At 44.3% G+C, this 8431-nt stretch overlaps 1 pseudogene; it reads right to left on the minus strand.

Annotated features, from left to right (window-relative positions):
• Nucleotides 1-5365: 5365 nt before the first annotated feature.
• On the minus strand, nucleotides 5366-6406 carry LOC126045237 (inositol 1,4,5-trisphosphate receptor-interacting protein-like 1; annotated as a pseudogene).
• Nucleotides 6407-8431: the final 2025 nt, after the last annotated feature.

Below are 8431 nucleotides of genomic sequence, written 5' to 3' on the forward strand. Positions count from 1 at the left end.
GTTGGGTTTTTTTCCCAGTTTGTCTCAAAAGCTGCAGTCAGCCAGACATTATAGGGGAAGGACTTTTCAAATTCAGCAAATAAGAATCCAAACTATATTCAGGGGAAGGTAATGTATTGTAGCTTTTTAGCTACAGACAGTTCATTTGGTAAGCAAGCTCAAACCTTTTGAACTAAAGACTATTTAAGACTTACATCCCAGGTGAATGTGTTACCCACTAGGCTATAACAACAAGATGTAGGAAACCATTGCAACTTTTACCTAATAAAAAAAATAATAGTAATAACATGGACCCAGAGGGTGATCAATAACTATGCAGAGTAGGCAATCCTAGCACCTAAGGGAAATGTGCAGAAGACCCCACAGCCCAGTAACCAGCACTGTATGGCTGGGACTAGCATGCTGACTCACCCAACCTTACTTCCAGGCTGTGTCATGTCTCCTGTGGTAAAAAGAGTTCATTTAATTCAATAGTCAGTTTTGCTGTCAACAGTGGGATACCAATTACTCAGACCACAGATTATCTGTAATAGGGGTTCTGATGGGTATTAGGGACTTGGCCCTTGCAGCAGGACCTTGCTCTCCAGAAGGGATTTGTGCTGCAAGGGATGCCCGTGTGGCAGGCATTGCTCAAGCTTGTTAGTAAACCCCAAGTCCCAAAGTGTGAGTGTGTAGGGATGAGACTTGGTAAAATGTTTAGGCAATAAAGTAAGAATGGGATAAGAAGTAAGAACCCCCTGGTTCCCTGATGGGAAGTTCGTTGTGGGCTTGTTCCATTGTACACAGTTTTTTTCATGGAAAAAAGTACAGAAACTGGGGGAAGAGAAGGGTGATCTGGTAAAGAAAGTTAAGTGCTCCCAGCTGGGAAGCAGAGGTCTAGGGTGGGGATGTAGAGTCCTTCTCCTCTTCCAACAGTGATGAGGGCAGCTTGTTCCCTCCCCAGGGATAAGCAGCCCCATCACTGTTATTAAAGAAGGGCAAGGGGAGGAGAAGGCAGATGGGTCCACCCCAGGGGCTGGCCAAGGCATGTGGATGGGAGAGTGGGTTGGGGGAGTCTAGCTCCTGCTGTGCAGCCTGAGCGACTGCAATGATACCTCAACCCCTGGTCCTGTACCCTGCTGGCATTGCACAACCTGGGAGGGAGCTCAAACTGCAAAGATGGGGAGGAGTGATCATGTAGCTGCTGAAATGCTGGGAGGGGAGAGCTGCAGGGGTAGAATTAGTATGGAGGCATGGTCTCAAGGAGCAAACGGTTGCAACACAAACCAGTTCCCCCTACGGTAGTGTGGTATGGCCTGTGAAAAAGCCAAATGGGGAGTGGTGGCTGATGATGGATTGGCAGGCCCTAAATGAAGTGACTGTAGCTTTGCCTGATGGTGCCCTGGGTGTGCTTCACATGCAGTAGGAACTGGAAGCAAAGCAAGCCTAAAGCAAGCCTGACAACATGCCATCATGGACAAAGGAAACACCTTCTCCATTCCCACAGTGGTAGAATGTAAACACAGATTGCTTTCACCTGATAAGGAATCCAGTACACTGTAAGCAATTACCCCACAGCTAGAAACATCATCCCACCATTTACTATGGGCTAATTTAAGAGACCCTGGAGGTGGGTGGTACCCCAGAACACATGCAAAACACTGAGGACATTGTCCTCTAGGGACAAACATCATAACTATGCAATTAGCCTTAGAAGTGGCTGAACAGGTAAAGTAGCCCATAGTGTATGTCTACACTGATAGTGGCCAATGCTGTGTGGAGACACTTAGAATGATGGAAAAAACCCACATACGGAAGTCAGTGTAAACCTGTCAAGGAAGCAGCTTGATTATAAGGATAGAGGAGTAAGTTCACATAAATAACCTGCCAATCACTGTGATAGCTGCAAATGTGTCAGTCACTGCAAAAATCATGAATCCCCAAGAACCTCCCAGACAGGCAGATCGAGAGAGTACCAGCAATGGTGATGGCCAGTTGTTGTGTCCCAAGTGATCCTGAAGAGGCTAGTCAAGAATCAAGTATTCCTTGTCCCATTCTAGCACTGATGGTATCTGGGGTCACACAGGAGAAACTTTGGTGATAGAAGAGAGAGATGCCTGGGGGACCCCTTGCCTAGCCCCAGGACCATGAATCCCACAGCTGGGACTGCTACACTGACCCCATTCCATCTCTCTTGCAGGACAGGGAGGTTGCGTGAGAAACCACTAGCATGAGATTTTCAGCTTCTCTACTGGACTACATTGTCCATCGTTCCTATGGTACAAGGAAGTCGTGTAATTCACAAAATTTTGTATAGGTCTGTGATTGAATGTTTTGGTATCCAAGTTCATATTGTCTCTCCAGTCCAATAATCCATGTAACACTTAACTATTAGGACATAGACAAAGACAGTCAGCAGGGTATCTGACTACAGCCTTATGAAAGGAATTATTGTAAAGGGAATCCTGAATCTTAGTTTCTCACTCCAATGTTCTTCATTCATTTGTAGATGTCAGTGATCTCTACAGAGAAAATGCATACCTTCCCCAGAAGCAAAGGAAACAGAAGGAATGGAAAATAATGGAATCAATATTTTGTCTCTACCCTTCTAGTTGAAGCACTGGTTTAGGATGTGAGAAGTGAAGGATCAAACCTGTAAGCTGAGCCTCAGGCCTTCCCTTGAACTTCTAAGGTAAGTGATTCAGAGATGCAATTTCTTTATGTAGCTACTTCCTCTTTTTTCCATCATAAAACATGACAGCTGTAATGAAAGTCAAAGGCAAACCCATCATATGTCATAATTTTAAAACACCTACCGGTGCCTTTTGCTTTTCTTAGTTACACCCTGACTGAAATAAGCATTGAATCATACTGCAGTCTCAGCTCCTGACATAGACTATCTGAACTGAGGTCTGAGCTCCTAAGTATTCCCAAAGAAAATTGCCCCTGAATAATCTCAGGAAGTTAATCTTATAAATACCAAAATTTGATTCTGGTAATTTAAAAGAGCCAGGAAATAATCAGAAAAATCACAAGATGGTTCATGCTGGAAGAGACTTGGGGAGGTTTTTCTCCAAACTCCTGCTCCAAGCAGATAAGGTTGGCCAGGGCATGATGCAGTCAGGTCTTGAAAGCCTCCAAGGATGGAGTCTGCATAACCAATCAGGGCAACCTGCTTCCCTGCCTGCCTGTCCTTGTGGGGTAACAGTTTCTCCTTATAACTAGTTTGAACCTCTCTTGTTTCACTTTATGCTCATTATCATTGGTTCTGCCACCATGCACCACTGTGAAAAGCCTGGCTCTGTCTTGGTGACCTCCTTGTAGGTACCAGGGGTCACTCCAGCATATCAACTGGTCCCCCTATTAAGTGTCCTCTGCAAACTTCATGCACAAACCCTCTGTTCGCTCTTCTGGCTCATTGATAAAGATGTTGAAAAGAGCAGTTCTGAGGATAGACCACTAACAACTTCAGAGCTTCCTCCTCTGGGTTACCAGTTCTCTGAATAAGCTGAAGTCTGCTTGCCTGAAGTCCAGGATCAGTAGATTGCTTCTTACCTTCCTTGGAGATAAACAGTCTCACCTCAGAATTAAATGAGACTCAGTGCTTATACAATTGGTCTAAGTAAGATACTACGAGATCCACAAAGAAATTTAGGCACTCCTTCCTAAGTCTTCAGGTGTTTTACCAGTCTCCCGGGGTCTTGTCTCATGCTGTGCAGTGTCTCTCCCTCATTATCATGAATTGCATAAGTCATTGTAAAGAATAGTCATAAACCAACTTGAAACATGAGACCATGAATCACTGTAAGAACCCCGAGCTATTTTACTCCCAAGCTTCTCATAGACTGTGGTTCCCAACTTCTAAGTAAGCATAGCCTGTGAATCTTGCTGAAGCCTGGAGATTTCTCAGCCTTCATATTATGTTAAGCTTGAATTCAGAAACAGTCCCAGAACATAGAAATTCTTTGAGATATATATTCAGGTTATCATTACCTCAAAGTATTTAAAAACTATCTTTGGAACTTGATTCCCAAAGAAAGTCATTGACTTTGATGGGGTTTGGATCAGGACCTAAGTGAAGTGTCATCTAAATTCAATTCAGCTTTACAAAGAATTTCAGTGAAATAACATCATAGTAGAAAGCTAAGGAGAGTGAGAGTCTTTCACTAGTTATCTGAAGAATCAGAACATATCCAGTGGGAATTAAACCATCAGCTCGGGAGAATTAAAAAAAAATAATTTTAATTTCTTTAGTAAGTACAAAAAAATTATTTTTTTTCTGAATTATAATTGAAAGTATAAATATGTTTTGCATATGGATTTGACATATATGACATCATCAGAATACATTTTAATGTTTCAAATAAGTGTGAATAGGTAAAAATGCATAATTCATAAGCAAGATGCTGTGACTGTCCCTGTGGAGACTTAAGTGAATCCTGTGGTTGCCTAGTCACAAGTGTGACTAACATAAAATGTAATATTTTTTTCTGTGGTTCTAAACTATGTTGTTGAAAATTCAGTATATTTTAAGGGTTTTATGCAGTTTACCATATATTAGACACTTGTGTTCCTCTAAAACAGCAACAACAAGAAAAAATCATACAGCACTCAGAAAACTATTTAAAATGAGTGGTATCTTTGAAGTTTGGTAAATTTAAGAGTGAAATTTTTTTTAAAGGAAGATGACCTTTAAATATGATAATTTTTCAGTTGGTTGTTGTGTAAATTACTAAAGTGAGTGTGTTAAGGAAGGCAGCTTAACTAAGAAAGCTTCTACTATCTAGTATTATGCAAACTTAATGGATAATTAAAAGTTTTTTCTTCAGCGATACCTTTGCCTAATGTAAGACATGAATGTCTAAAGTTAAGATTGTGTCAACATTCATATGCAGAGTCAATTTATTCTAAAGAAATTCCCCAGAGACTTGGAATATTTAAAGGAAACTGAATATTTACAGGAATCTAGCATACAGACTTACTCAAAGTATACATTAACAGGAAAATTAATTAAAAATATTTAATTAATTTTTAGATTTAGTTAATATATTACAGTGGAAGTACAGAGTAAGTTTCTTTTTAGAAACTGAATAACTGAAGATGTTCTTTTTTTCTAAAATTAGGATAAATTTCTTTTCTTTTCTTTTCTTCTCTTTTCTTTTCTTTTCTTTTCTTTTCTTTTCTTTTCTTTTCTTTTCTTTTCAATTTCAGCCACTATGCACAAGATCTGCTTTTTAGATATTCACATATTCATCTTTGTCATATCAAAGTTCTCCCTTCTGGGGTGGAAGGTGTTGTGCTGGCCATGCCTGGTAAACTGCATCTCAGCCGCATCACAGCTCTCCTGCCACGCTATGCTGGTGGTAAAACTGAAACTGGCCTCTGCCTACTCAAGGCTCAGGAAGGAGTCTGAGTCATCTAGTTGCGCCCCAAAAATCATCTCAATGGACAGGGTTTCCTGGGAGGTGTTCATTAGCTTGAACTTGCAGGAGCATGTGGTAGGCAGTACTGTCAGCTGGCACCAGCGTGACTGAGGCATAACCTTCCAGGTGCCTCTCATCAATGTCTGGAACCAGCAGGCAGTTTTCTTGATGTCTAAACAAGAGTTAGTGCAAAGGGCATTGAAGAGGCTGGGGTTCTGACTTTTCAGCTCATCCTTGTGGTGGTGGAGGAAGCAGAGGATGTCCTCCACCAGCTGCTCCCTTGTGCCCATGTACTGTAGCTGCACATGGAGGCAGGAGTTGTTGGTCAGCACCTTCTCTGCGATGCCCAGCTCCAAGCAGAAGGCATTCCCAGGGGGAGGCTGCAGGGGCACGAGCAGGCCATAGAGGACCCCCAAGACTGTCCTCCCAGACACTCCAACCCTCACAGACACAGCCCATCCCAATGGCTGGTTGCCGCTGTGGCTTAAAGTTACTCCCAGAAAATATTTGGCAAGCAGTAAGAAGCTTGTCTACCAAATCCTCCACCAACTTGCACATCAGCCATGTATGGCACTGGCCACTGGATGCGATCAGCCAAAAATTTGCCCAGATCATATGTGTCGCCAGAGTCGTCATCTTCTTCTATCTCTTCCTCCTCCTCCTCCTAACTTCAGGGGCTCTCCTGCTTGCAGCTGCTTTCTGGCTTACAGCTCCTTTTTCTGGTCCTCCAGCAGAGCCACAGCAGCAGGACCAGGGCTCCTGCTCCAAGAGCAGAGGCCCAGAACCACCACTGCTGGAAGGCAGCAAGGAACAGGACTTCCCCAGCCACGCCATTCTGCTCCTGGGTCTACTCTATATACTGCAGCAGCCGTCATCTTCCAGCTCAGCTGCTCTGCACGCTGTTGCATAAGCCTGTGCATGGCTGCATCCAGCTCGTCACCCACCTGTAGTGGGGTCTGGACAATGCCCAGCACAGCTACGGTGAGGAAGACAATGACAGCCATGGGCTGCAGGACACAGAAGAGAAGGGGTCTCAGTGGGGCTGAGCAGGAGGGAGCTGGCAGTGGTGGGAGTGGGGGTGGGAGCTTCAGGGAACTGGGCTGGTAGGAGAGGGGGTGAGGGAACTGGGTGGCACCGTGTCCTGTCCAAGGCGCTCCCCTGAGCAGCTGGACCCTCACTCCAGGGCGAGACACCTCCTCAGGAGCTGGCAGTTCTGCCCTGGCCCTTGCCCAGCTCAGGCCCCCCGCCTCGTATGCACTTGCACTCACCGCTGGCCCAGGCTGCACTGCACCCCTGTGCTGTCACAGGCACCAGAGCCCCATCACAGATCTCTCCTCTCCTCTCCTCTCCTCTCCTCTCCTCTCCTCTCCTCTCCTCTCCTCTCCTCTCCTCTCCTCTCCTCTCCTCTCCTCCACTTTATCCTTCCTTTCTTCTCCATTTACTTTTCTTCTCCCTTTTCTGTTCTCTTTTTGTCTTCCCTTCTTTTCTGTCCCCTTTTCTTTCCTTTCTTTCCCCTATTTTGGGGCCTGGTTGACAGAGTCCCTTGGGAGGCAGTCTTGAAGGGCAAAGGGGTCCAGGAAGGCTGGACATTCTTCAAGAAGGAAATCCTAAAGGTACAGGAGCAGTCTGTCCCCATGTGCCCAAAGACAAGCCAGCGGGGAAGAAGAGGAGCCTGGCTGAACACTGAGCTTTGGCTGGAACTCAGGGAAAAAAGAGAGTTTATGACCTTTGGAAGAAGGGGCAGGCAACTCAGGAGGACTACAAGGATGTCGTGAGATTATGCAGGGGGAAAATCAGAAGGGCCAAAGCCCAGCTAGAACTTAATCTGGCTACTGAGGTAAAAGATAATAAAAATGTTTCTATAAATCCATTAGCAACAAAAGGAGCCCTAAGGAGAATCTCCGTCCTTTATTGGATGTGGGGGGAAACACAGTGACAAGGGCTGAGGAAAAGGCTGAGGTGCTTAATGCCTTCTTTGCCTCAGTCTTTAATAGTAAGACCAGTTGTTCTCTGGGTACCCAGCCCCCTGAGCTGGAACACAGGGACAGGGAGCAGAAAGAAGCCCCCATAATCCAAGAGGAAATGGTTAGTGACCTGCTACACCAATTAGACACACCCAACTCTGTGGGGCTGGATGGGATCCACCCAAGGGTACTGAGGGAGCTGCCAGAAGTGCTCACCAAGCCACTTCCCGTCATTTATCAGCAGTCTGGGCTAACAGGGGAGGTCCCAGTTGACTAGAGGTTAGCCAACGTGATACTCATCTACGAGAAGGGCTGGAAGGAGGATCTGGGGAGCTACAGGCCTGTCAGTCTGACCTCGGTGCTGGGGAAGGTTATGGAGCAGATCATCTTGAATGCCATCACAGAGCACTGCTGAGAGTTCTACCTAGATTGTCTTTCTACAAAAAGTATTCAGATGTGAAATTTAAATACTGGAATTCTATTTTGAATTGAAAGAATTACCAGAATTCAGTGCTAATTCACCCTTGAGGAGAGATTAATTCCTACTCTAAACTTCTTTCCACAAGACACTGTGTCTTAGTTTCCTAATGTCTGCAAGGGAAACAGTATTATTTCCTTTCTTTTGAGAAAAGACTAACCTTAAATATAGTGATATACTGTCATAATAGACGCTGAAGAAATATCTGTGGTGAATTACAGAGCTTCTGGCAGGCTGACATTACAATTTTCTAAACCTCTGCAAAGAGGACAGGAACTCTTACCAACCATTCATTAGAACTTCCTTCCTATCAGTATCCAAATACTAGTCCTTTCCTAATGGCAGAGGAAAGCAGTTTCTCATTGCTACATTTGACCAAGGAAAAAGGTGAAGCAAAGTTCATAGAATAGAATAGATGCCTAAATAAAAGATTATGTGAAAGAGAAGAACTAATAATATGGCACAATTTGAGAGCCTGCCTAGATTAGGACTGCAGCACTTCCTCACTTCAGTTTCATTCATTTCCCTTGCATATGGTTTTCGAAATAGAGCCTAGTGGCAGTATTACCAAAGGCCATCTACAGTAC

The sequence above is a fragment of the Accipiter gentilis genome, chromosome 13 (genome assembly GCF_929443795.1).
Source record: "Accipiter gentilis chromosome 13, bAccGen1.1, whole genome shotgun sequence".
Taxonomy (NCBI): Eukaryota; Metazoa; Chordata; class Aves; order Accipitriformes; family Accipitridae; genus Astur; species Astur gentilis.